The 27,707-nt window shown below is 39.0% G+C and overlaps 2 long non-coding RNA genes across 2 annotated transcripts in view; one reads left to right on the top strand and one right to left on the bottom strand.

Moving 5' to 3' along the window:
- The window catches only part of LOC134296033 (uncharacterized), a 40,464-nt gene extending 14,233 nt beyond the window's left edge, over positions 1–26,231 (top strand). The window contains exon 2 of the long non-coding RNA XR_010002591.1: positions 24,183–26,231. This is a non-coding gene — a long non-coding RNA (uncharacterized LOC134296033). The remainder of the gene's footprint in view (positions 1–24,182) is intronic.
- Positions 2,443–5,723, bottom strand: LOC134296032 (uncharacterized). The gene is made up of 3 exons (XR_010002590.1): positions 5,496–5,723; positions 3,501–3,603; positions 2,443–3,295 (listed from the first exon to the last, which is right to left on the bottom strand). It is a non-coding gene; the product is annotated as an uncharacterized LOC134296032 (long non-coding RNA).
- Positions 26,232–27,707: the final 1,476 nt, after the last annotated feature.

Raw genomic sequence — 27,707 nt, 5'->3', positions numbered from 1 at the left:
CATTTAATACAGAATCTGGTCTTCCCTACTTTTCCAGGATTTCATCTTTCTGTTACAATTTCTTTATTTAAAGGGTCAGTAACATAATAATGATACTACACTGTATCTATTGTAATCAAAGAGAAACCTTGAATAAAAACAAAAGGGGCATGTGGTTCACTCTCATTTTCAGATTTTGTGGAGTGACTTCTTTGAGGACTCATAGAATACAGAGCTGGAGGAGACCCCAAGGGCCATCCATTCCAACCCCCTGCCATGTAGGAATCAAAGCACTCCTGACAGATGGCAATCAAGCCTCTGTTTGAAAACCTCAAGAGAAGGAGACTCCACCACACTCTGAGGAAGTATATTTCACTGTTGACCAGCTTTTCCGGTTAGGAAGTTTTTCCTCATAACATTTAGTTGGAATCTTTTTCTCTCTCTAGTTTGAATCCATTGCTTTGTGTATTGATCTCTGGAATAGCAGGAAACAAGTTCTTAGTTGTTTCAGTTATTACTGCTATTTTATTCTTAAGTGGAGAGGTGGGGGGGGGGGCCTTTGGTACAAACATGACCGTCATGCATTCTTATGTTTGTATATATGGTATATACTCGAATATACGCTGACCTGAATATAAGCCAAGACACAGTTTTTAATTTTACCACAAAAATTGACTCGAGTATATGACGAGCAGCTACTGGTAAATTTCAAAAATAAATATAAATATATATACCAATAAAATTACACTAATTAAGGCATCAGTAGGTTAAATGTTTTTCAATATTTACATAAAACTGTAATTTAAGATAAGATTGTCCAACTCTGATTACCTATATACCCGAGTATAAGCTGACCTGAATATAAGCCGGCCAGGACCCTCACTCGAGTATAAGACTAGGGGGCTTTTTCAGCCCTAAAAAGAGCTGAAAACCCGGCTTACACTTGAGTATATATGGTATGTACAAATGTGCAGTGGGGGTTTGATTTTCTGTTCTGCCTCAGAAGCAAGGCAAGGGAACGATAATGTCCCTTGTCTTTGCATCCCCATTGATTAAATACTCAGAACGGTGAATCAATAAACCACACTATTGTTATGCATCATTTCTTGGAAAAAATATCCCTAGTTCAGTGGAGTTTTGGTGATGGCAATATTTGAAGCAGATTTCACCTTATGTCAATCCAATCAATAAAAGTCCTACAAGTTACCTTATCACCAATGGGCTAGCTCAGGTTCTGCAGACTCAGGACTCTGGCTGTCTTGATGGAATCTATCCAACTGTGGTTTACTTTCTTTTTTCCTTCTGCCTTACAAAGTATTTTATTTTCCAATGAGTCATGCCATTTCATGATATGTCCAGTATTATATCCCCACTTTAGTCATTTTGGCTACTCAGGTATGCTAAGACTTGATTTTCTTTTGGCCTTGCTTACCGGCATTTATTGTGGCAGTCTAAAATTTCTAGAGAAGACTCCTATAGCACAACATTGCAAATTGATTGAATTTTTTTCTGTCGGCTTTCATAACTGCTCAGCTTTCTCAACCGTACATAGAAATCAGAATTACTATGGTATGAGAAATCCTCACTTTAGTATTCAATGATAAATCTTTACACATAAGGATTTTACCTAATTCCTATGACTGCTGCTGTTAGTTCATTTATTTTGTGATTTTTCGCATCATCTATACCCATATAGTCTTGATCAGCAACTAATGTTGCTAAAGATCAGCATTGCATGATATTATCATGGGCCAACGCCTCAACTCACCCGGCTGAATTCAGCATGGCCATTTGCCAAATACAATCGTTTCCCTAGCCTATTTCCCCCTTGTATTTGGCAAGTAGAAGGAACCCTGTGATTATCTTAATCAGAAACCTGAATTTGAACAAGGTGTTGCTGGCTGTTGGCCCATAGTATATACAAATGGGGCACTATGGAATCCATGGAAATACAGTGCCCATAAAATAATTTTGCCATGAGTAAGATCCAAAATATGAAGTCTAATTTGACACATTCATTCTTCTTTTTGCTTTATAGATGAGGAAAGAATATCTCAAAACACAATTAGCCAGATAAATGTTATGGACTACTACGGTATGTATCTCTCTGATGGGTGGAATGAAATACAGTGGGAACTCGATATCCACTGGAGGTTGATACCAAAATCTGTGAACATCACATCATGTCCAGATATATAAAATTTTGGAGAGACACATACACATGCATTTGTCCCTCCACATTTGTTACGAATAGAATTATCACAGGAAGAATTTAAAAAATGGCAAAAGATTCTAAATAATTTTTATAACAGAGATGAAAGATCAAGGATAAATAAAAAGTTATGGTATATATCCCAGAAAGAAGGAGGATTAGGTATTCCAAACATTAATTTGTACTACATTGCTGACCAGTTAAGACATGTTCCAAATATTATACACAGTATTGAAACCTTGATTTGGAGATACTATTGATTTTTTTTTATTCAAGATAATAAATGTCTCAAAGAAATAGATAAAACCCAATCAATAGAACCAAAATACAGATTTGGCAAAATAAATACTTAATCCTGGAATATCATCACTGATTACAGTTATAGAACTAGGAAAAATGTCAGAGAACCTTAAGACACAACTCACAAAGGACATGGAAAGAGCCAGAGTAGCAAGACTAAAAGACTGGATAAATAAAGTCTCTAGAAAAGAAGATATATTAGAAATATTTAAACAGAGTAGGATATAATGTACTACAATTGGATTCATGAAATAAGATTGAATAAAACATGGGAAATGCAGACAATTAACAAAATTAATAATACAATTAAAGCAGAATGGTACAGATGAAATAACAAAAGGATTAATAAGTAAAAATTATTAAATCATGATATAAAGTGATCCAATACAATTCGGAACAAAAAAAAACGTGAAGGGGACTTAGAAATCAATATCACAGAGGAGGAATAGTTAAAAATTTGGAAACAAAGAATTATGAAAAATATGTCTGTTATAATTAAAGAGAATTGTTATAAAACAATTTGGAGCTGGTACATAACTCTAATAATGTAAACAACCTACAAAATTGTTGGAGGTGGAATAAGGAAACAGGGACTTATATACATTTATGGTGGGAGTGTGAAAAGATTTTTAAAAATTGGTATAAAGTATTTGTTGAAATTAATGACATACTATTGATTAATCTGTGGCTGCGGTGGTGCAGTGGGTTAAAACGGCAAGCTACAAAATTTGCTGACTGGAAGGTCGGCAGTTCAAATCTGCAAGACGGGGTGAGCTCCTGTTGTTAGCTCCAGCTTCTGCCAACCTAGTAGTTCAAAAACATATAAATGTGAGTAGATCAATAGGTACCGTTTCAGTGGGAAGATAACAGAGCTTCATGCAGTCATGCTGGTCACATGACCTAGAGGGCATTTATGGACAATGCAGGATCTTTGACTTAGAAATGAAGATGAGCACCACCCCCCAGAGTCGGACTAGACTTAATATCAAGGGGAAACCTTTACCGTTACCTTTTATTGATTAATCTTCAAAACCTCACAACCTCTGAGGATGCCTGCCATAGATGTGGGTGAAACGTCAGGAGAGAATACTTCTAGAACATGGCCATACAGCCTGTAAAACATACAAGAACCCTGTGATCCCGGCCATGAAAGCCTTCGACAACACAATCTTAAAAAAAATCCAAATATAGCACTTCTATTCAATTTTGGAGACCTAAGATCAAAATGGCAAAAGAAAGAAATAATAATAATTTTTGTTACTGCTTTAATATTAGTTATAGCCAAAAAATGGAAAGAAAATTATAATTATGAAATTGATAATTGGTACAAAGAGGTGTGGAACATTGCAATAAATGATAAACGAACTTGTGAAATAAAATGTAAAAAGGGATTAGCAAAAAGAAATGATATTGAGGTAATATGGAGTGAATTCTAGAAAGAACACACCCCTAAGGGGCCTTCCATATAGCCATACAACCCAGAATATCAAGGCAGAATAACCACAATATTATCTGCTTTGAACTGGGTTATCTGAGTCCATACTGCCATATATTCCAGTTCATTGGACTGGATGGCCCATGAGGTCTCTTGCAACTCTACTATTCTATGATTCAAAGCAGATAATGTGGGATTTTATTCAGCTGTATGGAAGGGGCTTAGGGCTCTCTAAGGCCCCTTCTACACTACCATATAAAAAACACATTATCTGCTCTGAACTGTATTATATGGTAGTGGAGACTCATATAATCCAGTTCAAATCAGATAATGTGGATTATCTGCTTTGTTAATCTGGATTATTTGGCAGTGTAGAGGGGCCTAAGTCCTCCAATTGAATAGTATGGTCAGCTGCCAGCGAAGGTTTGACCACAGAGCCATGCTAGAAGATCTAGACATTTCCAGAGAGGTGTTCTCTCAGGTTAAAAAAAAGCAATTTCTTTATTCATGGTTCTTAACTTCACAGGGATCCTGTGCCCCTCACCCCAGACAATGTAGGGGAATGACTGCATATTCCCAAGCAGTGGAAGGTGAAATCTATGCATACGGAGGGCTGACTTTAATGATATCTTGTTTGCGTTTTTGCTAGAAAACGGTGAACTGAAATTAACTGCTGGAAGTTGGAACTCTGCCATTGTTGAACAACAACACTGCACACACCACTCCTTCTGTTCATTTTTCCTGATGAAACAACATTCCCTACCTTTTACTAACTGTGTAATTTCTACCCCGTCATATTATGTACAGTACTTTGAATGGGTTTTGGAGAGTCAAATGTCTGGCTGCCTGTCCCCTGAGGAGCTATCAGTTTTATGAGAACCATAGAGCTTTCTGTTTGAGCGTGTTTGAGCACATCCATTGCTTCATCTTCCACCTCAGCTCTCCCTCCTCTCGCCTCACTCTCACCTGCCAGCAGTGTTGTCCGCACACATATATAACTGTGGTTACTGATGCCTGCAGTGGTCGGTTGGGAGGATGGGAGAGGGGGGAGAAAGGCTGCCCACCTGCAGGAGGTCGTGCCTGGCGTGGGAAGCGCTTGTTAAATGATGCCTATGGGACAATCCAGGGCAATCGAGAACATGAGGCCAAGGTGCCCCCTCTCCAGCTGGCAAGGAAAGTTGGAGAGTTTATAAGGGGCGGCAGGGGATTTCTAGAATTTTTCTCTCCTTCTCCCTTACATGTTTTAAGAGCTTTCGCTGTCTCAGTAACTCCCCCGGGAGACCGAAGCAGAAGCCTCTTTGGTTGTGAGTACCTGACAAGTTTTTAATGTGAAGAGAATTCACTAAATTTAGTCGCTGGAAAGGAGAGGAAGTGGGAAGCGAAAGAAAAAGGAGTGAATGGTGAAGGGGGTAACCCAAGCCGTCCACTTTCCTGTAGTTAGAACTGGTTCATTCGTTCTTTTCTCCTCTGTCTTGAAAGCTTTTAAGCCCAGGCGCCATAATCTATACACAAATAAGCAATGTGGCCAAAAGGGAAGAGAGAAAGAGAAGAAGAGGTGCACGTACTCACCTGAAAGGGAACACGCTGAATCAAGGCTCTTCAAAGCTGTTACAATCAGACAGGTATTAAATTCTGCCTCTTCAGGGAGATGTACTGAGGGCAGGTGGAGGGGAGGAAGAGGAGGCCTATTTTGAGGAATACTTTTGCTGAGTTGTCAGAAATTGGGTTTGTGTATCAAAAGGAATCTTGGCATTTGCCTCCTGTTCATTTACGAGACTTTGAGTAGCTATTAGTGCAAGGGAATAATGGAGTGTTGAATACTGACTTAATCCTTCTTACATTGGCATCTGTTTTTATTGGCAAAGATATGTCATTTCTGCAAGAGGAGAAAATTTCATTTATGGGGGGAATTTTTTCATGTACTATTAATTTCACAAGTAAGAATAGGTGTGTATAGGTTTGTGTGTGCACACTTTCATACCAGGGGTTTTTGCTTGAGTTTTCTCTCTATGCCCCTGGTTCTCAACCTGTGAGTTGTAAATCTACTTCAATTTTTTTCCTTATTTTAAAGATAAATTCTGTAGGCCCAGATTTGCGTAACTAGAAATCCCATAAAAACCAACGGGGCTTAGTTATTTGAGTAACATTGTCATCTCCTCTAGCTGCCCCCAATTTGAAAGGACTATTCCAATTAATCCTCTGCCCTCCCATTTTTTTCAGCTGTTTTCAAAATGTCCCAGTATTTCTCTCTACTTCTTCACTTTCCTCTTCTTTCCTCAGTTGATGCCAACTTGAATTCAAAATGCAAAAATAACTTGCACTCAGTTAACTCAGAAGGTGTGTGTGTGTGGGGGGGGGGGGGGGGGGACAGGACAGAGTACAATTTTATTTTTCCCAGTTTTGCTCCGGCAAAAGCAAACTGCTCTCTGTTTCCTTAACTTTTGTGTTATTCCTCATTAAAATGTCTTCACCACATTCTATTATTGTTTGGCCACATCTGTCCTGGTTTTCACCCATGAAATGTGTGGTAGCATTATTCAAGTTTAATCTGATTAATATAGAATATTTGCAGCTTGGATACATCCAAGACCATCTGCTTTCTCAATAGGCAACTATTGGGTGATGGAAGGGAAGCTTATATTTTCAGCTAGATGTGGAGTTGAGATGTAGAATTGTAGTCTTCAAAATATGATCCTGAAATCACAGTCACTCCCCCTGTTGCGCCCTAGGCTGCGTAGGCACCTCAAAACCACACTGAAGCCCCAGAATATAAGTAAACAAGTTGTTTATTGATGATTATAAGCAAGTAAAAGCAAAATATAGTTCAGAGTCAGTAAATTAGGTTTAAATCCAAAAGTGCAAGGCACTTAAAGTTCATGATACAAGGGTCTGTAAAAACCGCTCAAAGAGCACAATCCAAAACTGGATTATTTCCCAAGACATGAATCAAAGATAATCACAGGAAACCAAGACTGGAGTGCAGCATTAATTCCAAGGTGGTTCCAGGTGTGGAATCAATGATGATCCACAAACAAGGCACAGGAACACAAGACTCGAATGCAGGAATAGTTCCAAGGTATAAAGTCAAAGATGAAACCCAAGGCAAAGGTCGCGACTGGCATAAACTCCAAACAGCAAAGTCACTGGAATATTCCATTGGATTCACGGCAAGGCTGATACTTGAAGCAAGATACAGGAACATGGAGCAAAGATCCTTCTTTCTTGAATAAGCAAAGTTGCCACCTCTGGCTGTGGCTCTGAAAAAAAAGGCATTTTAAAGAAAACCCAGGGTCTTGCTGTCATTAGAGTGCTTCAAAAATAACAGTTTGCTTCTTTGCAAACATTCTCTTTCCCTCCTCCAGTGATTGCTGCTCTCCTGTCAAACTCATTATCCTCCTCTAAACTAGAATGTCCATTTGACACCTGGTGATCTGGCCTTGACTGCTGGGAGGAATGTGGTTCAAAATGCTTGCTTGCAACCATTCTGTCTCTGGTCCAAGAATCCACTGGCATAGACTCTGGCTGCAACTCAGCCCCAAACCCAGAGTCCTCTGGCAAAACTGGAGCAGGGACAATCATTGGCTGAATGGGCCTAATCTCAGGCTGGGCTACAACACCCCCTTACCCTTGGAGCCCTTTAAGAGCTCTAAGATAATTTTAAGTATTAAAGGTCATAGAATCATAGACTAATAGAGTTGGAAGAGACCTCATGGGCCATCCAGTCCAACCCCCCTGCCAAGAAGCAGGAAATTGCATTCAAAGCACCCCCGACAGATAGCCATCCATTCTCTGCTCCACCACAGTCTGGGGGAGAGAGTTCCACTGCCGAACAGCTCTCACAATTAGGAAGTTCTTCCTGATGTTCAAGTGAAATCTCCTTTCCTGTAGTTTAAAGCCATTGTTCCATGTTCTAGTCTCCAGGGCAGCAGAAAACAAGTCTTTTTGAGGAATAAAAGTATACAGCAGCTATGCTACTTGGACAAATCAAAGTGTTTATTTTTATGTTTCAGTGAAGGGATGTTTTAAATTTGACATATTGATCTAGTACACAGATCCACTTAGTTGCTCATATTGTGGTTTGGGCATCCTTGGCCCTCCAAGTGCTACTGAACTACAGCGCCCTCGTGCCTGACCCTTTAATTTTCTTGGAAGTTGGTTCAACACTCCTGTTTTTTATGATAGTGGCAAAGATCACTATCAATCAGTGTAATACAGAGTTGACATGGTATTGCTCAGAGCAATAAGAGGCAATTGAAATGTTTGATGTACTAGGTTGATGATTACTGATAACACTGATAATAAAATTGATTATTTTTGAAATTGCAAGCCCAGTCCATATACTGAGTTCTTCCTTCTCGGAACTGGGTGTTGCCACTTTAAATCAATAGACTCATCACATTGCAACATGGGTTATTAGATATTACTGTGTACATTTCCTCCTTTCTTATTGAATCTTTCTTATCAATTGGCAAATCAGTGTCTGATCAACATAAAAAAAAGCTGGTTTGGAAACTGTGTAACCATGTTGCCAACTAGCACACAACTGTCTGGGCCATATATGGCAGACCCTTATAAGGCTCACCTCAGCTCATGCGAGAGGCTGAGATTTCACAGCAATCTTCAAACCTCCAGAGTTATCTTGATGGCAAATACTCAAAAGACACTCATCTGAACTTCAAAGTTAGGCAGAGTCAGTACTGGCTAGTACTTGAATAGGAGACCACCTATGAATATCATGTTCTGTAGGCTACATTTCAGAGGAAGGAACTGGCAAAACCACCTCTGAATATTCCTTGCATGGGAAAACTGTATGATATTAATATAGTCATCATAAGTTGATAGGTGACTTAAAGGCATGCTCATACACATATACACACACACGTTAGCAGATATTATGAAGAGAAGTTTCCTTCCACCAGGTTGAGTGTGTTGTTCAGTTTCCAGTAAGAGACATGAGTACCAGATGCTGTCACAATAAATGCACATCCCAGCATTTGCTGTACAATTAGAATATTATGTTTTGGCCCCCAAATGCAGGATTTTTGCTATCACATTTAATATTTCTACAAAATATATCCTTTACCTAAGAGTTTGCATAATGTGTGTGCATCTTCTAATTGTACAAGAGAGACTCCATTCTAGTTTGTCTACACTGGTCCTATACCCCCGTTTCAACCCCAAGTCACTCCTTAATGTCCAGGTGATGTCCAGTTACTTTTGTTTGTAAATGCAGAATAAAACCAGATAACCTGGTTTTACCCTGCATTAGGGGAGGTCAGGGAATGTTCCAGCGTTCAGCAAAGCCCCATAATCTAGGGCAGGGGTCCTCAAACTTTTAAAGCAGAGGGCCGGTCCACAACCCTTCAGACTGTGGAGGGGCCGAATTATCATTTGAAAAAAAAAAAAAACAGAACAAATTCCTATGCACACTGCACATGTCTTATTTGTAGTGCAAAACAGCAACAACAATGAAAGAACAACACAATATTTAAAAATGAAAACAATTGTAACCAACATAAACCTATCAGGATTTCAATGGGAAGTGTGGGCCTGCTTCTGGCCAATGAGATAGTCAAGTTAATTAGGATTGTTGTTGTTGTGTGCCTTCAAGTCATTTCAGACTTTGGGCGAGCCTAAGTCTAAAATTATTTATTTATTCATTTACTACATTTATTTACTACATTTATATCCCACTCTTCTCACCCCGGAAGGGACTCAGAGCAGCTGTATGTACATACAATATATTATTAACATAGCACAATATTAGCATTATATATTACTATATTGAACTATACCACTATACTGTAATATTATATGTAATATATAACATATAATTATTATTATCAACACAACGACGTTGTATGGCATAGCAAACAAGATAGATATGCTGGATTTCGTTTCGCAAAACCACAAGTCGAACACTTCCCAAGTGTCTAGGACTGTGTGATGTATTTTCTGATGATGTGTGCAGATCCCAGTAGGGTGGCCTTTTGCAGTTGGCAGATGGTGATTTTGTCAATGTCTATTGTTTCCAAATGCCGGCTGAGATCTTTTGGCACAGCACCCAGTGTGCCCATCACCACCGGGACCACCTGTACTGGTTTCTGCCAGAGTCTTTGAAGTTCAATCTTGAGGTCCTGATAGCAGCTGAGTTTTTCCTGTTGTTTTTCATCTATGCGACTGTCACCTGGGATGGCAACATCAATGATCCAAACCTTGTTCTTTTCCACAACTGTGATGTCTGGTGTGTTGTGTTCCAGAACTTTGTCAGTCTGGATTCGGAAGTCCCACAGTATCTTTGCGTGCTCATTTTCCAATACTTTTGCAGGTTTGTGATCCCACCAGTTCTTTGCTGCTGGGAGATGGTACTTGAGGCATAAATTCCAATGAATCATTTGGGCCACATAGTTGTGCCTCTGTTTGTAGTCTGTCTGTGCGATTTTCTTACAGCAGCTGAGGATATGATCAATGGTTTCGTCGGTTTCCTTGCACAGTCTGCATTTTGGGTCATCAGCTGATTTTTCAATCTTGGCCTTAATAGCATTTGTTCTGATGGCTTGCTCTTGGGCTGCAAGGATCAGGCCTTCTGTCTCCTTCTTCAGGGTCCCATTTGTGAGCCAGAGCCAGGTCTTCTCCTTATCAGCTTTTCCTTCAATTTTGTCAAGGAACTTTCCATGCAGTGTTTTGTTGTGCCAGCTGTCAGCTCTAGTTTGTAGTGCGGTTTTCTTGTACTGGTTTTTTGTCTGCTGTGTTTTGAGGAGTTTCTGATTTTTGACTTCAATCAAAGCAGGTTCTTCACTTTGCTTGACATATTCTGCCAGGGCATGTTCTTCTTCTTTGACTGCTTGTTTTACTTGTAAGAGTCCTCTGCCCCCTGCTCTTCTAGGCAGATATAGCCGGTCAACATCACTGCGAGGGTGCAGGGAATGATGAATGGTCATGAGTTTTCTTGTTTTTCTGTCCAAATTGTCCAGTTCCACCTGTGTCCAATTTATAATGCCAGCAGTATAGCTTATGACAGGTATGGCCCAGGTGTTTATGGCCTTGATGGTGTTGCCTCCATTGAGCTTGCTTTTGAGAATTTTTCTGACCCTTTGTGTGTATTCTTTGCTGACCACAGTTTTCACATGTTCATGCTTGATGTTGTCCAGCTGTAGTATGCCCAGATATTTATAGACCTCTGGCTGGTGACACTTTATTGTTTGGCCATTGGGCATATTTATGCCCTCACTTTCAATGATTTTTCCCTTCTTCAATGCCACTGTCGAACATTTGTCCAAACCAAACTCCATGTTGATATCAGTGCTAAAAATTCGGACAGTGTTGGTCAGAGACTGGATTTCAGTTTCCGTTTTCCCATATAGCTTCAGGTCATCCATGTACATCAAATGTGAAATTTTGTGAGAATTCTTAGATGTTTGATAGCCGAGATTTGTTTTTTGTAAGATTGTTGACAGAGGGATCATGGCAATAATGAAAAGCAGAGGGGACAATGAATCTGTTGACAAGTCCATAGCTTTCATTTCCAACAAACAGTTCAGTTTTCCAGTGCTCCATCATGTTTTCAATGAAGGTGCCAATGGTTTTACAAATCCCGATGGCGTCCAGGCACTTGATGATCCAGCTGTGTGGGAGTGAGTCAAAGGCCTTTTTGTAGTCAATCCACGTCATGTGAAGATTAGCTTTTCGGCTCTTACAGTTCTCCAGAATCATTTTGTCAATCAATAACTGGTCTTTTGTGCCCCTGCTTTTCCGTTTGTTGCCTTTCTGTTCATCTGGCAAGATGTTTTTTTCTTCAAGATAGTCTTGAATTCTGTCAGCTATGATGCCAGTCAGTAGTTTAAACATACCATATTATTATATGGTATTATTATTAGTATTATATTGTATAACATTATAATATTATTATAAATATTATATGTATATACAATATATTATATTATTTAAAATGATATAAAATATTATATTATAAAACTGAGGGCAGGGGCCAGGTAAATTATCTTGGAGGGCCGCATCCGGCCCCCGGGCCTTAGTTTGGGGACCCCTGATCTAGGGTAAGTGTGGACAGCTAGAACAATTCTCTCTCTCTCTCTCTCTCTCTCTCTCTCTCTCTCTCTCTCACACACACACACACACACACACACACTCTTTCTCTCCCCTCCTCCTTTTTAACGAAAATCAGTTGAAAAATAAAAGATGGAATAGCTGAGCATTGCTTTCTAATTGCTAGCATGAGGAGCCTTCTATCAGGAAATGCCCTAGGAGTAACTGCCTTTTGATGAATGCCTTTTTCTGTAATCTCAGATATTTGAGACATCTGCCTGTAGTAAGATAAAGGAAACCACTCTGCACATTCTCAAGGTCAATATCATCTCTCTCTCTCTCTTTCTCTCTCTCAGTATCCTGGAGCAAAATGGGACATGGCCAATGAATCCACTGACAACCTTTTACCCCAAAAGCAAACAGAATTAGCTGCCTCTGAAAGTGCATTTGAACAAGATTCCATTATATTTGGCAGAAAAGATGTCAGAAATCTTTTGTTTTCCTGCTTAATAGAGATCCAGATATTTTCTGGACAAGGCTCACATACATGCACAAAAGCTGCGACACAAGATGGAAAACAGGATTTAACAGGGTGTTCCATTCCTAAAGTTCTAGGTGTTATGCTTCTTGCACACCCAACTGAAAAATGAAGTTTGAACTGCATTTCAGGGAAGCAGAACATTTCAATGAACAACTACCATCCACATAGCTACCTGTTACCCAGAGAGTTTTAATCTCAAATTTTAAACTTGCGTCTTATGTTTAATCTTTGTTCTATGTATTTTAGTATTTATTTTGTAGAATGTTTTCAGATTATTGTATGTTTTTAGTGATGTTGTAACCCGCCTTGAGTCATGAGGAGACGCAGGTAAGAAATAAAATTATTGTTGTTGTTGTTGTTGCTCTCAACTACAGAAGCTCATGATAGGAATCATTAAGTGAAGATTGTCTTCAGGGAAGAGGATGTTTTATGCATGTGAACAACATATTTGAAAAGAAAAGTTGGCATTGCTATCCTTGGCTATTATTTATTTTATTTTGTTTTATTCATTTATAGTTTTTATATTCTGCCCTTCTCACCCCCAAGGGGACTCAGGGTGGATTACAATGCACAGATACATCGCAAACATTCAATACCATTATTAAACATACAACATACAGAGGGACAATAGAGGCAATTTAATACTTTCCAGCTTAAGGAACAGATTTCCTTATTCTGAGGCTGATGGGCATCTGTCAGGAGTGGTTTGATGGTGTGCTATGACTTCTGTTCGTGGTTGATAACTGTCACTTCCTATTTGGTTCTGTCACAAAAACATGGCAAAACTTTATTACACTGCCAGAACTTTGTATTTGCGCAAGGGACATCATGCTATAATAGCACATTATGGTTTGCTGGGTGCCACCAATTTAACAGAGTTTCAGCCACAAAAACAAAGTTTCTGAAGTAGAACAATGACTTTCAAAGTGAAACAGGAAATAACACTTTCAAACCAGGAACGGATTTCTGTAATTATTAAAAAAATGATCACAAAAAACAAAGTTACAACCACCGAGCCTGGAAAAGAACCCAAAACAAGCAAAGAAAAGAAGACAGGACTCACCAAAGGAAATTCAGACTACTCTGTTTAATGATGACAATCCGGAGGAATCCTCGGAAGAAGAGGAAGACGCAGTGAGTGCCACATCCATTGATGAATAATTTTTTAGATTCAATAAGGATTTTCACAAACAATATAAATGGTTTAAACTCAAAAATTAAAAAAAGATTATTTAATAATCTATTGAAAAATAATTATGACATCACATCGTTGCAAGAAACGCACATAGCCAATAAAGATGCCAATTATTTAACAAACACCAGATTAGGGAAAGCTTTTTACTCCTTAGATGAAAAAAACAAACGGGGAGTCACCCTATATATAGCCGAAAAATTCAAACCGGTTGAGGAGTTTAGTGACCATGAAGGCAGAGTTATCGCAGTTAAAATATTAGTGGGCAATGAATCTATTTTAATATGCAATATCTACATGCCAAACGGCCCAAAACGTAAATTTGTCAAACAGTTAAGAATTAAGATCAGCGAGGTAGAAACTGACCACTTATTAATAATGGGAGATTTTAATGGTGTCATGGACTGTAAAATGGATAAATCATTATCAAATAAGAACAGTAAAAAAAACGTCAAGAACTCCCTCCCGAAAAATTTGTTTCAGTTTATGGATGAATTTGATTTATGTGATATTTGGAGATTAAAAAATCCTAACCAAAAAGATTTTACATATTATTCGAACAGACATGAGCTTTGGACTAGAATTGACATGGTATGGGCTTCAAAAAGCCTAGCACCAAAAATACAAGAAATAAGAATACATGCAAGGGATCTCTCTGACCACTGCCCTATAACCATGACAATTAATAAGAAAAAGCATATGGTAAGTTGGAGACTAGATAACAATTTGATCAAACAGGAGAAGGACATAGAAAAGTTAAAACAGATGACTAAAGAATACTTTCAGCTAAATGATAACGAAAATATTGCCCCACAAACCGTCTGGGATGCCTACAAGGCGGTGGCGAGAGGTTTTTTTATACAACAAAAATCAAGAAAAAATAGAATCAAAAATCAAAAACTACAAATATTACAAGGGGAAATAGATAAACTTGAGCAAAAGTCAAAAGCAAACCCTAATGAGGGAAATATATTTTAAAAAATAAAATTACTACAAAAAGAAAGGACAAACTTACAGTTAGAGTCTCTTGCAAACCAATTAAAATGGACACGACAAAATTCATTTGAAAATGCTAATAAACCGGGGAAATGGCTCGCCAGAATAATTAGGAAAAATAAAAATAAACAACAAATTATAAAAATTAGAACAAAGGAAAAGGACGTATTTACAGATAACGAAATTAAAACAGAATTTGAGAAATATTATAAGAACCTATATGAAAAAGATGAAATTAATCCAGAGGAAATAACAAATTATATATGTAGTCAAAAATTACAAAAAATAACGGATGACCAAAGGTTAAACTTAAATCAAGAAATTACTGAAGAAGAAATTTAAAAAGCTATTAAAAAATTAAAGCCAGGCAAAGCACCAGGCCCAGACGGCTTCACAGCCGACTTCTATAAAATTGAGCAAGAAGAAATAACCCAATTCTTTAAAAAAATTATGAATAAAGCCCTCAGTGAGGGAAGAATTCCTGATTCTTGGAAACAAGCGGAAATAATTCTGATACACAAAGATGGAACAGACCCGAGTAATGTAAGGAACTACCGCCCTATATCATTATTAAACAATGATTATAAAATTTACACTAAAATACTAGCAGAGAGATTTACAAATTTTTTAAAAGACTGGATTTCAGAAGACCAGGCGGGTTTTTTACCTAAGCGTAGTAGTAAGGATAACATAAGAATTATTCTGGATGCAATAGAATATTTTGATCAAAACCACCAGAAGGACGTGGGCTTCTTAGCACTAGATGCTGAGAAAGCATTTGACAACGTCAATTGGGAATTTTTCAAATTACTACTTAAAGAGTTAGATATGGGAAATCTATTCCAAAATGGGATAAACGCAATCTACTCTAATCAATTTGCAAAAATTAAAGTAAACGATTTATACACCGATAAATTCGAAATACAAAAAGGTACAAGACAGGGATGCCCGCTTTCCCCCTTAATTTTTATATTCACATTAGAAATTTTGATGAGATCAATAAAAAAGGCTGAAAACTTAAAGGGCATTAAAATTGACAACCAAGAGGTCAAAATACGCGCCTTTGCAGACGACGTAATATGTATATTAGAAAACCCAAATGAGACTATCAAGGATTGGTTTAAAAAGATGAATATGGTGCACTGGCGGGCTTCAAAATTAATAGGAAAAAGACTACAATACTCACTAAGAATATGACAAAAAACAAACAAGATGAGCTAAAGGACATCTCGGGCCTGGAAATTGTTAATAAAATTAAATACTTAGGTATTTGGATTACAAGTAGAAATAATCAACTTTTGGAATTAAATTATGGGGCGAAATGGCAAGAGATAAAAAAAGATTTAGAGGACTGGAAATATTTAAAGCTATCACTTTTGGGCAGAATAGCGATAATTAAAATGAATATCCTGCCTAAACTACTTTATTTGTTTCGCAATATCCCCATTATTAGAGGGAAAAAATTATTTACGGAATGGAATCGGGAAATAAATAAATAAATTTATCTGGCAAAACAAAAAGCCAAGAGTGAAATTTATAACTATGACTACTCCCAAAGAAAGAGGGGGCTTCGATTTACCAAATTTACAACTATACCACGATGCATGCGCGTTAGAATGGACAATAGATTGGGTAAAATTGGAAAAAATTAAATTATTAACCATAGAAGGATATAATCTACGATGGGGTTGGCACGGATATTTATGGCAAGATAAGCAAAAAATAGACAAGCAATTTGGAAATCATTTCGTTAGATCAGCCTTAATTGCAACCTAGAAAAAATATAAAAGATATCTATACAAAAAAAACCCCCTCTGGTTCTCGCCCCTTGAAGCAGTCCAACGTAGGCTACTAGGGTGGCAAAAATGGCCCACATATAAAGATATTATTAAAAAAGAAATTACTACGGGAGTCTCACCTCCCTTAAAGGATTGGGAGGAAATTAAAAAAGAGTATAAAAATATCACAAGGCTACAATTCTATCAATTAAAAGAGTGCTACAAAAAAGATAAGGTAAGCGGTTTTAATATAAACACCAATTTCTGGGATAACCTACTCAAAAGAGAAAAAAAAATCATAACATTAGTATATAACAAAATACTAGAATGGAACACGGAAATGGATATAATCAAGGATTCAATGGTAAATTGGTCCAGGAATATTGGCAGACCGATAACGATGGACAAATGGAGCACTATTTGGAATAAAAACACTAAATTATGCTATTCTATTGAATTAAAGGAAAATAGGACTATGTATAAAGATAGTAATAATAAATGCTGGCACTGTAGAAAACAGGTGGGATCATACTTTCACATGTGGTGGAGTTGTAAGATAATTAAAAATTTCTGGTTGATAGTCCATAGAGAATGTAAAAAATTTTTTAAAGTAAATTTTGAATGTAAACCAGAATATTTTTTATTAGGACTATATAATTTTAAAATAGAGAAAGACTCAAATCCAGAAATGGAAAAAAATAATAAAGAGAAAATATTTATTTATGCTATCACCGCAGCTAGAACAGTACTAGCCAGAAATTGGAAAGATGGGAAAAATCTCAACAAAGAAGCATGGCTGGAGAAACTAATGGACATCAAAAATATGGATAGACTGACTTTTTTGCTAAAAAAAAACTACTGGACAACCAATGAAAGAAACGAATTGGACACTCCTAGACAACTACCTACAAGAATCAACATCTTGATGTAATAAATGGACGGGAAGTTAGAAGATCGGAAGTCTACCTCCTCCCCCCCCCTCGTTCCCTCCCCTTCCCCCCCCCCCCCCCCCCGATAGGGATTTTTTCCCTTGGATCGATTCGTGACCCTCTCCCTTACCCCATCCCGGTCCCTTTTTTCCCTGACCCATACCTGCCCTCCCCACACTGCGGTCCCTATAGCTTACCCCACCCCCTTCCCTTTTCTCTTTCTGCTCTTATGTCACACGGTAAAATTCAATAAAAAATATTTATTAAAAAAAATGATTTTTATATAAGCTATGAACATTCTCCCAATATCAGAGGAAAAGGGAAACATTCTGAAATTTGGTGAGCTAACAGTGGTAAATGTGTTCTACCACTGTAGCAAGTCTCATCAGGATAGCTCAAAAAATGATGGTGGGAGAGTCCCCTAAAGTTCCCCCCTTAGTGCTGTTTTTCGCTATTGCACATACACGTCCACCATTAATGAATTAACTACGAGGTTTCGGAAAGTTTTGAATTTTTTTGCTTCAATATTCAGAAATGACTTTAGAAACAAAGTGCCAGCGCCCCCCACTTTTGAAGAGAGTTTAAAACTATTTTTTTCTGGATCGCACATGCCTACTGCTTATGCAACATTGTTTGATTATAGTAGGGTAAATTGTGTTCCTTTATTATTGTTAGCTGTTTTAATTCAGTCTCATTACTGAAAGAAAGGCAGGATATAAATGAATGAATGAAAAATACATTGAGCTTTAGAACTTTCTTATTGCACAATCTTAGGCCCACTTTCATGGATTTTTCTCCAAGCATGGGTATTTAGGATTGCTGCTTTAAATACCACAAATTCCCATGAGTCCATGTTTTTGGAAATTACATGAGGGAGAGCAGTTTTAAGAAGTGATTAGTGTCAGTGAGCAAAGGGTTAAAGATGCTTTCCTTCTCCCTCTCAACACTATTATATCTGTACTCCAAATATTCATGCTCCCCCAAGCCATCTTCCTTTCTTTTTAGATGTCAAAACGCTGCTACTTGCATTTTTGTGCAGCGTGTGGATACCCCCTTTGGCACTCCTAACTTTCAGTTGCCTGTTCCTTTAACCTTTTGAAAACAATGTTTGCTGCTTCAACAAAATTTTATAAAATCTTGTTGCTGAAGATTGTGTGGCTGCAGTGATAAAACTAATACCAGTGTGCAAGCTTAAAAACAACAACAAAAACCACAACCAGAGATAGAAACAAATTAATTTTTCCCAAGAGAGAAAAGAAGTGAGGAGACAAAGAATGAGAGCAAGAGTTGACCAATTGGGAGAAAGGCTACATTCTTACCAAAAGAAGCAACATTCGTTCTGAGCTGATAAGAGAGGTGTGAGCAAGGAGCAGAGAGAAAAAGAATAGAGATGATAAAAGTGTTTGGCACTGAATGTTCTTCTAAAAGACAAAATCAACTGAAACTGTCAATTAATCTCTTTTATGGCTTTTATGACTCCCCCTCTTTCTTAAAATTTTATATCTGAGTTAAGTGAATGCAGCGTTGTTGAAAGATATTGAACTGATAACTCTTAAGCATAAAAGTCCCATTTCGACCAGCAGGAAAAGCATAGGAATGGGCAGTAGGTTTGTGCATTTCGGCTGAACCCCAAGCTGTCTCTGCTGGCCAAATTCCGGGAGACCAGTGGATCGTTTTTGCGTGCCTCCTAAAAACAGGTGGGTTGCCGAATAGTCATTTTCGGTCTGCAACCAAAAGATTTGGGAAGATCTAGTCCATTGACAGGAATCGGAAACTTACGAGGGTCCCCTAACTGTTCCTGGGATTCTTTCCTTTCTTCCTTTCAAGGGAGCCTGGGTTTGGAGAACAGGATTAAAGAAGCACCCCTCCTAGGACCATTTCCTTTCTTCTTTTCAAGGGAGTCTGGGTTTGAAGAAGCATCCTTCTTGGCACCCTTTCCTTAGACACAGCTTGCATAAGACACATCATGGCATTCTTCTATTCTGATTGGCTCAACAGGCAGGGGAACTCCTCTCTGCACCGCGTGGTGTTCTCAGGAGCTTATGCAAACAGGAGGCAAGGGGACAGCAGAGGCCTTCAGGATACATTTGATACAAGTTTATACATTTAAGAATCGATAAAGTACATGGCAATACAAGTTACACAAAAAGTATCGATTTTATAAATGTATTAAAGGGTTTATCTTTTAAGTCCTACACCTTTGTCTCCTCAGAACTGGACACTTAAGTTAAACAAGGAACCATCTGCGTACCCATGTTATCACTTCTTTTTATTTCGTGCCCTCCATGTGGGCATGTCTACAACACACTGGACCTTTAAACTGACTAACCATCACCTGTTCCTCTTCCCACCTCCTTCTCAGTATGACATTAGGGGAACCTCTGGCCAATCCCTGAGCAGATCCTAGCCAACCCCACTTTTCAGCCAATCAGGGGAGGGCGCAGGAAGTCTGAATAGCTTTCAGAACTGAATAAAATGGTTTGTGTTTTTCTGTGAATGTGTGTTTGTACATTTTAAGCTTTCGCTGGTACTTGCATCCAGGGCCATAGCCAGAAAAAAATTTCGGGAGGGGTTTTGAAAATTTCAGGGGGGGGGTTGAACCCCTAGCACATACCCCTCGCCGCTACAAACCTGTCAATATCTGTTTGAGATAGTGCCTGGAGGGACTCTTAATGTTTTGCATCTCATAGACTTAGCATGGGGATTTGGTTAACCAGTTAAAATTCATGAGTAAACGAGATTTTTTTTATAACTTGAAAAATTTCGGGGGGGGGGTTGAACCCCTAACCCCCCCCCCCCCTCGCTACAGGCCTGCTTGCATCCCTTTTGGCCAAACTGTAATAAACCTCTGTAGTTGACCTTCATTCAGAGTGCTTGATCTGATTCCTGGCTGATCTGGTTTCACGGAAACTCACGGGCAATAACCTCACAATCTGTAGTCCTAGTTGAAATTTCTAAAGCACTGTCACTGGAATGTAAGGAGTGGACTCTTGATTAAGGGCTTATCCAGACTGGCCAAAAGCTCTGGGATCTGACCCAACTTTTTGCTGTACTGACTCAGTTTTAATTGTCCAGAATAAATTATGCTCCTCTCATTCAGGTTCATTGAGGATGACCAAGGGAGATTCTTTTGAACCCTACCTGCTTTTTCCAGAGTGGCTGAGACAGTTGGGATAAATTCCCCACCTAGCTTTCTTGTTTCGCTTCCTCCCTGCTAGGTATTTCCCACTGATGGCAACATGAATGGCTATGTTCCTTTCCCACCGTCCCTCTGTACACATCTGGGGAGGGGCGAAGCATTGCCCACACAACACATCAATGAAAACCAACACCCCTCCTCCCTTATGTGGACTAGATGTGGAGTTTGGTTTGACTGGATATGGAGTTTGGAACAAGTGGTGTGTTAGGTTGTACACTCCAGTCTCACAATGGTTTGACATTTACCGGGGCTTTTGGCCATTCCGGATGAATGTTATACAGTGGCATCGCTAGCGGTGTTTAGTGAGTATGGATTGTACCAGGTGACACCATCAAAGGAGGTGACATCAAAATTGCTGCCCCTAAAATTTGGGGGAAATGTGCCAGTGGAAATTTATTACTTTTTGATTAAAAACAATCCTGCTATTAAATATTACTACAAAAAGATTTTTCATAACCCCATCTTTAGATTACATGTCCTGTATCAATACATGTTCAAGGCTAAAACTTCCATGCACTCTGGTTAGAGCTGTTATTATTACTCATTACAAGGATGCTTCGAATCACATTATTTCATTTGTTTACATGATCTACAGGTATGTGTTGTTGTTTTTTGATAGTTGCTAATTTTGTAAAATTTTCAAGGATTTTAGCTACAATATTGTGGTTTGGTCTAGTGTAGGAGGAGGTCAATGGTGGTGACACCATGACTTACTGTACTGAATGGTGCTCTATATCCTGAAAGGGGATTATTTCCTGCCACATTTGGCAGGCCTTGAGGAGAGGGGAGAAGGGCAGAGAGAACATGCCAGTAGGGGAAGAGGGAAAAGTGGAAGATTGTTGACAAAGCAGCCAGAGGTCACAAAAGCAGTTTGCCTAGGGTTCCCTCAAACTGGCAGAATTATTACTTAGAGTAACACATTAGTTGTTCTGTTCTGGCTGAAGCATTATTCAACTTCCTCAGGTCTAATGAGACTGCCAAATGAATAACTGTAATGGCTTGAGAAGCTGCTAGGAGTCAGTGGAAGTGGAAACAAGAAGAAGTCAGGAATTTATTGCATGAAGGAGGTAAATCAGCATTGAAGCAGGCCCGTCATTTTTGGTGGCAATCCCGATCGCCATGAGCATCCCACTACCAGTCTGCCACCTCCCCACAATTAACAATCCTACAACATTTCCATCCCCTACCCTGTGCAATGGGACCATTTCACCTCTGTGTCAGCATGCTATTCCTGAACTGTTTATTTTTTCATTTGCAGTCATGTTTGACTATTATTTTTAATTAACTATTGATGGAACTGTGAAATTGCTTAAAATAATTTTAAAATTGTAAAGTAGCAGAAGTACAGGGAGGTGGGGATACAAGGGTATGTAGATACATACAAATGTAGGACCATGGATTGGCAAATCAACGCAATTGTGTTAATGGAGAGGTGCAATAAGGAGAGTGCTCATATCAGTATGTTTCTGCTATTGGTGCTTGCATGACTGTTGTGGAGTAATGCCTTTGTACAAAAAAGTCCCTAAACTTTCAGGGAAAAATCACTGTATGTTTTCTCTCTTCTATGTTGGCTTGTGAAATGGTGGGTCAAATGGGTACAGCCCAGCACTGGCAGCAGTAGTCCCCTGTCTTCCTGAAATCTGTACCTCTGGGATATTTTCCACCTTACTAATAGTTTTTCCCCAGTTAATAGTCTAGGGTGTGATGTGAACTTCTGCAAGAAACTGCAAGATCAACATATGCTGATTTTATTGGCATCGACATTTGTTGGCATCAAGTTCAGAATTAAACAGCCTGATTACTCCTCTTCCCTTGAGTGAGGCTGAGTAAGTTCCTGGCATTGCTCATCATTTTGTATGATCTTAGCTGTTCCATGTGATGTTGGGAAAAATTCTTCCCTCATCATGAATAAATAAGTAAATAAAAACAATGGTGGTGTGGGTGGGGTACAAGGTGCTTGCATAGTCGTAAATACCATGGAGAGAGGGAATAAAGAGATTTGTTTTCTCCACGCGTTTCATAATATTAAATTAGGATATACTGTTGTAACATGAGAAGTTGCCATTAGGGGCAATGGGCCTGTAAAAATTACCACAGTTTAATAGAGACATGTCAAGTGCCAGAAACAGCTTCCCTATGGCGTGTGATCTTTTCTCTGGCTGTAATGCTTTGAACTGATAACTGGATAAATGAATTTGCCACAACCTCATAGTGATTGCATAGACGTTTGAACTTGTAGTGAACATTTTACAGTGGCCATCAACAATGTTCAGGTACAAATGTGGAGATTCACAGCATGAGGGTTGAACTGAACTCTGTGAGGAAAGTGCTTCTAAATGTTTCACAATAGGTGAGATTCACTTCCCACAAAGACATAAAATCCCAGTGCGAGTATAGAGCCCTCACTGCCTTTTTACTTTCTAGGTACATACTTTGACTGTATTGTGGATTAATAATTGCTTTTGTGCTTTGCAACTGTGTTTTTGAAAATGTAAAACTATGATATCGTAAGTATTTTGTGCTCCATGGGGTGGCTTTGCATATTGAGTTTCCTTCTGTTTGGGGAATTGCTTTTACAGCTATACGTCAGTTAACAAAGCTTCTGTCAAAGCTCCTTTTTACAAAGGTTTTTAAAAAAATATCTGTCCAGACCCCTTTTACTCCTTATCTTCTAACTGGATTGCTTTAGTAGGATCCACAGTAGAAGGATCAACAGTGATGAAGGAAGGCTGGAAAACCTCCAGTATTAAGGTCCAGCATGTAATAAGCAAAGCTTGAGCTGGGAAAGACTTGGATTAGCTAGATGTGCCAGCCTCCAACAGGAAAGGAAAATAGCAGTTGTCCCCAGAATTCTTTAGTGAGCATGTGTGAACAGTAAAGCAGAGAGAAAAAGGGAGAGCAGATAAGGCTGTTTCAGCACATAAAAAATCATATGTAAGTTTGCTACCAACATGAATATCATTAGAAAAGGGGAAGCTAAATAAAATGAAATAAAAAGTAATTTTTGGATGCAATCTGAAAGAAGCTTTCACATAGTGTGTAGAGAAGTCATTTTGAAATACTTATCTAAGCCATATCTGACTTTCTTGGTAATTTAATATGTGCATATTCTTAGTTTTGAATAAGATACCTATGAAATTTGTTGATATGCCCTTCATTTTTATGGTGTAGGAATCTATGGGCACATCTACAATGTCAGCTTCAAACTGGTATTAAAGAAAGTGGTTTTGCTGTGAAGCTGATTACATAGGAAATTTCGGAACTGGTTTGATAGTGATTACACAAACAACAGAGCACTGATGTGCAATGAAGACTTTTTTCATGCACTTTTGAGGGTTTTTGTTGTCAAACCATCACTAGTTAGCTTCAAACTGCATTAAATGATCACTATAGTTGGGGCTCATGTTATGTTATTGGTATTGCCTATGGTATTAAATTTTCTGTTAAAGACGTAATGCCCAGGGTTACCAATACATTGTGACATTAGGCATGCTTGTACAGTATTTTTTTTTTCTATAGAAGGTGCTCCTCTTCATTTATAGTTATTGATATGTAATTTCACCTCCTCTGAATTGCAGGTTCGGGTTCCCGGGGTGTCTAGGCTCTGTAGTTTCAAATCAGACGCAAACAGGAATGAAGACAAGGCTTTATTCACTTCAACCAAAAGTGGATGTTGGAGAGACAACGCTCTCAAATCAGACATAAAGCAATGGATGCAGCACAGAGACCTTTATATAGACTTGACAGCTATTCAAACAGTGGTCTTTTGCGGTTCTGGTCACTGATCGGTGCAAATTACAAACTACTAGCTGATTGGTAGAGGCACGCCATCTGCTGCTGCAGCTGATTGGTATCCTTGTTTGGTGGAAATTTTAACAAACTGTCATTGCTCTGTTTGAAACTTGCGGCTGTTTCTTAAGTCCGCCTTGGGGGAAAGGCGTGTGGATAGGGTTCGGGATTGATGGCTTTATTTCTGCCAGCTGGAATTTGACAATAGATTCGGGCTGAGGAAACAATCGATGCCAAAACACCTTGATGGGTTCCCAGGGAGAAACAAAAGCAGGGTGTTGGGTGACTCTGTGACCATTAATTATTGTGTTGTCCAAGGCTTTCATGGTTGGAATTGCTGTCAGTTTTCTGGGCTATATGGCCATGTTCCGGAAGCTTTCTCTCCTGACGTTTCACCCACATCTATGGCAGGCATTCTCAGAGGTTGTGAGGTATATTGGAAACTGGTATTGGAAACTAGGGTGCCTGCCATAGATGTGGGCGAAATGTCAGGAGAGAATGCTTCTGGAGCATGGCCATACAGCCTGGAAAACTCACAGCAACCAACCTTTTATTGTTTATTTATTTTTCTCCCATTTTTCTCCCATAGGTGAGATTCAAAGCAGGGTACAGGGATTAATTCAATGTTGGGTGGAAAGGTGTATGGTTGGCTAGGAAGGATGGCCATCAGATGATTATGCCAATTGCCTGGAGGAGTAATGGGATTAGTCCTGTGTTCCTCTCAATGGGTGGTTGTGCAACTATGTATCTGGAGGAAAGGTCGCCTTTTGATGTTAGCCAGACTGTGTTTCTGGCGGAAAGGTCATGCTTAGATGTCATTTGAGGGACCCTTTATGGCCGTGGGTTTTGGGGTCCTGGGTTTTGATAACAATATGAATATAGGAAGCGCTATAAGGCAGTAATGGTCCCTGGACTGGTATTAATCCTTTGGCTGCCTGATCCTGGTGAATTTCCAGGAAATAAAGATTGTAATTGATGGACACATATTACAAAATATTAGCAAATTTTGAGATATATATTTTTTGCTAATCCCCATACGTCAGATAAGCTGGGAAGCACTGCTATTACGTATCTATTTTAAACATCTATTTCCAGTTACAATGCCAACAGGAAGCTTCCTTCTACTACCTGTTGTTCGTGCTGTAAGCATGCATAGACAACGGAGAAGAAAATATATATACCATACATTGGTGAAAAAATGTGCCCGTTCAAAAACCACCCTTAGTCCTTTTGAACTCTCAGAACTTGAAAGATGAATGGCTTCTCCTGGGCCTTTACTCTTTTATGCTCTGATTTTAAATGGGAAGAAAATCCCATTTCGACAGAACTCGCTTCCCAGGAAATGTGCTTTGGATCTCAGCCTAGCCCTTCTCTGTAAAAATCAATGGGAGATGGGCTGCACTGTGGCAAGTGATTTATAAAAGGAAGAAGCGTCAGGTGAATCAGATTTTGAAGCTTTGGTTTGGGCTTTTTTTGTGGTGGGCTGGAAGGATCTAACAACTTAATGGAGGCTCTTCTGTACCTGGTCTTGGGAGAATATTGATGTAGTGGTGGTTATGCTGACAGCAAAATTTATAGAATATTTCTGTTTTGAATAGATTAAGATGATGCCAAGCCTCTCTGAGATGCCGAGTCAGGTTGCAGTCTTTTGCAAATTTATCTAACAAATGCACTGAACAGAGTGGGCTTTACTTCTGAGGAAACTGGCAGAGGGTTATGCTACATGCAAAGTTCATGACTTCTGTTTTTTAATTGGTTGTTTTATTGTGCCGCTTTTGATTTTGAGGAGTCCCTTCAGGAAGATAGGGCAGAATATAAATAAAGTTATTTATTTATTACTGGCATTTATTATTTATTATATGGCTATTGTATGTTGTGTTTTTATTATATGTCACTCTGACAGCTATTAACTAAAAGGATGACAAATCAGACTTAGAAATGTTATATGAAATATGACAAAAACAGCAGTTTCAAAAATATGACAAAAACAGGTTGAGCATCCCTTATTCGGAATACCAAAATCCAAAACACTCCAGAAGCATTCTCTCCTGATGTTTCGCCCACATCTCTCGCAGGTATCCTCAGAGATTGTGAGGTATATTGGAAACTAGGTCAGTGAGGTTTATATATTTCTGTGGAATGTTCAGGGTGGGTGAAAGACCTCTTGTCTGTTGGAGGCAAGTGTGAATGTTACAATTAATCACCATGATTGGCATTGAAAAGCCTTGCAAAGCCTGGCTAATTCCTGCCTGGGGGAATCCTTTGTTGGGAGGTGTTAGCTGGCTGTGCTTGTTTCTTGTCTGGAATTCCTCTGTTTTCTGAGTGTTGTTCTTTATTTACTGTCCTGATTTTAGAGTTTTTAAATGCTGGTAGCCAGATTTTGTTTATTTTCGTGGTTTCCTCCTTTCTGTCGAAATTGTCCACATGCTTGTGGATTTCAATGGCTTCTCTGCGTAGTCTGACATGGTGGTTGTTAGAATGGTCCAGCATTTCTGTGTTCTCAAATAATACACTGTGTCCAGGTTGGTTCAAGTGCTCCGCTGTGGCTGACTTCTCTGGTTGAGTTAGTCTGCAGTGCCTTTCATGTTCCTTGATTTATGTTTGGGCAATGCTACTGCATTTGATGGTCCCTATGTAGACTTGTCTACAGCTGCATGGTATAGGGTAGACTCTTGCAGAGGTGAGAGGATCAATCTTGTCCTTTGCTGAATGGAGCACTTGTTGGATTTTCTGCAGTGGTTCTCAACCTGGGGTCCCAAGATGTTTTTGGCCTACAACTCCTAGAAATCCCAGCCAGTTTACCAGCTGTTAGGATTTCTGGGAGCTGAAGGCCTAAAACATATGGGGACCTCAGGTTGAGAACCACTGTGGGTCTGTAGATCATTTGTAGGTTGTGTTTCTTCATCAGCTTGCCTATGCGGTCAGTGGTTCCCTTGATGTATGGTAAGAACACTTTTCCTCTGGGTGGATCTTTGTCTTTGCTCTCCTGGCTTGTTCTTGGCCTTACAGTTGTCCTGATGTCTGTGTTAGAGTGTCCATTGGCCTATAGAGCCAAAGGTGGTTCAGTTCCCCTTGGAGGAGGTGGGGTTCATAGATTCTTTTTGCACAGCCTGCCAGGGCTTTAATTGTCTTTACTCTTCTTGGCCTTGCAGCTCTCCTGATGTCTGTGGTGGAGTCTCCATTGGCCTGTAGAGCCCAGTTTACCTTGGAAGAGGTGGGGTCCGCAGGCTCTTTTTGCATGGTCAGGGTTTTAAAACGTTTCCAGCTCAGTTTACTTGTCCTAACGTTTTTTCCCCTATGAGCCACCTTGAACA

This window comes from Anolis carolinensis, chromosome 2, assembly GCF_035594765.1.
Source record: "Anolis carolinensis isolate JA03-04 chromosome 2, rAnoCar3.1.pri, whole genome shotgun sequence".
Classification (NCBI taxonomy): Eukaryota; Metazoa; Chordata; class Lepidosauria; order Squamata; family Dactyloidae; genus Anolis; species Anolis carolinensis.
The sequence above is the reverse complement of the archived record's forward strand: the minus strand, read 5'-3'. Positions and strand labels throughout refer to the sequence as shown.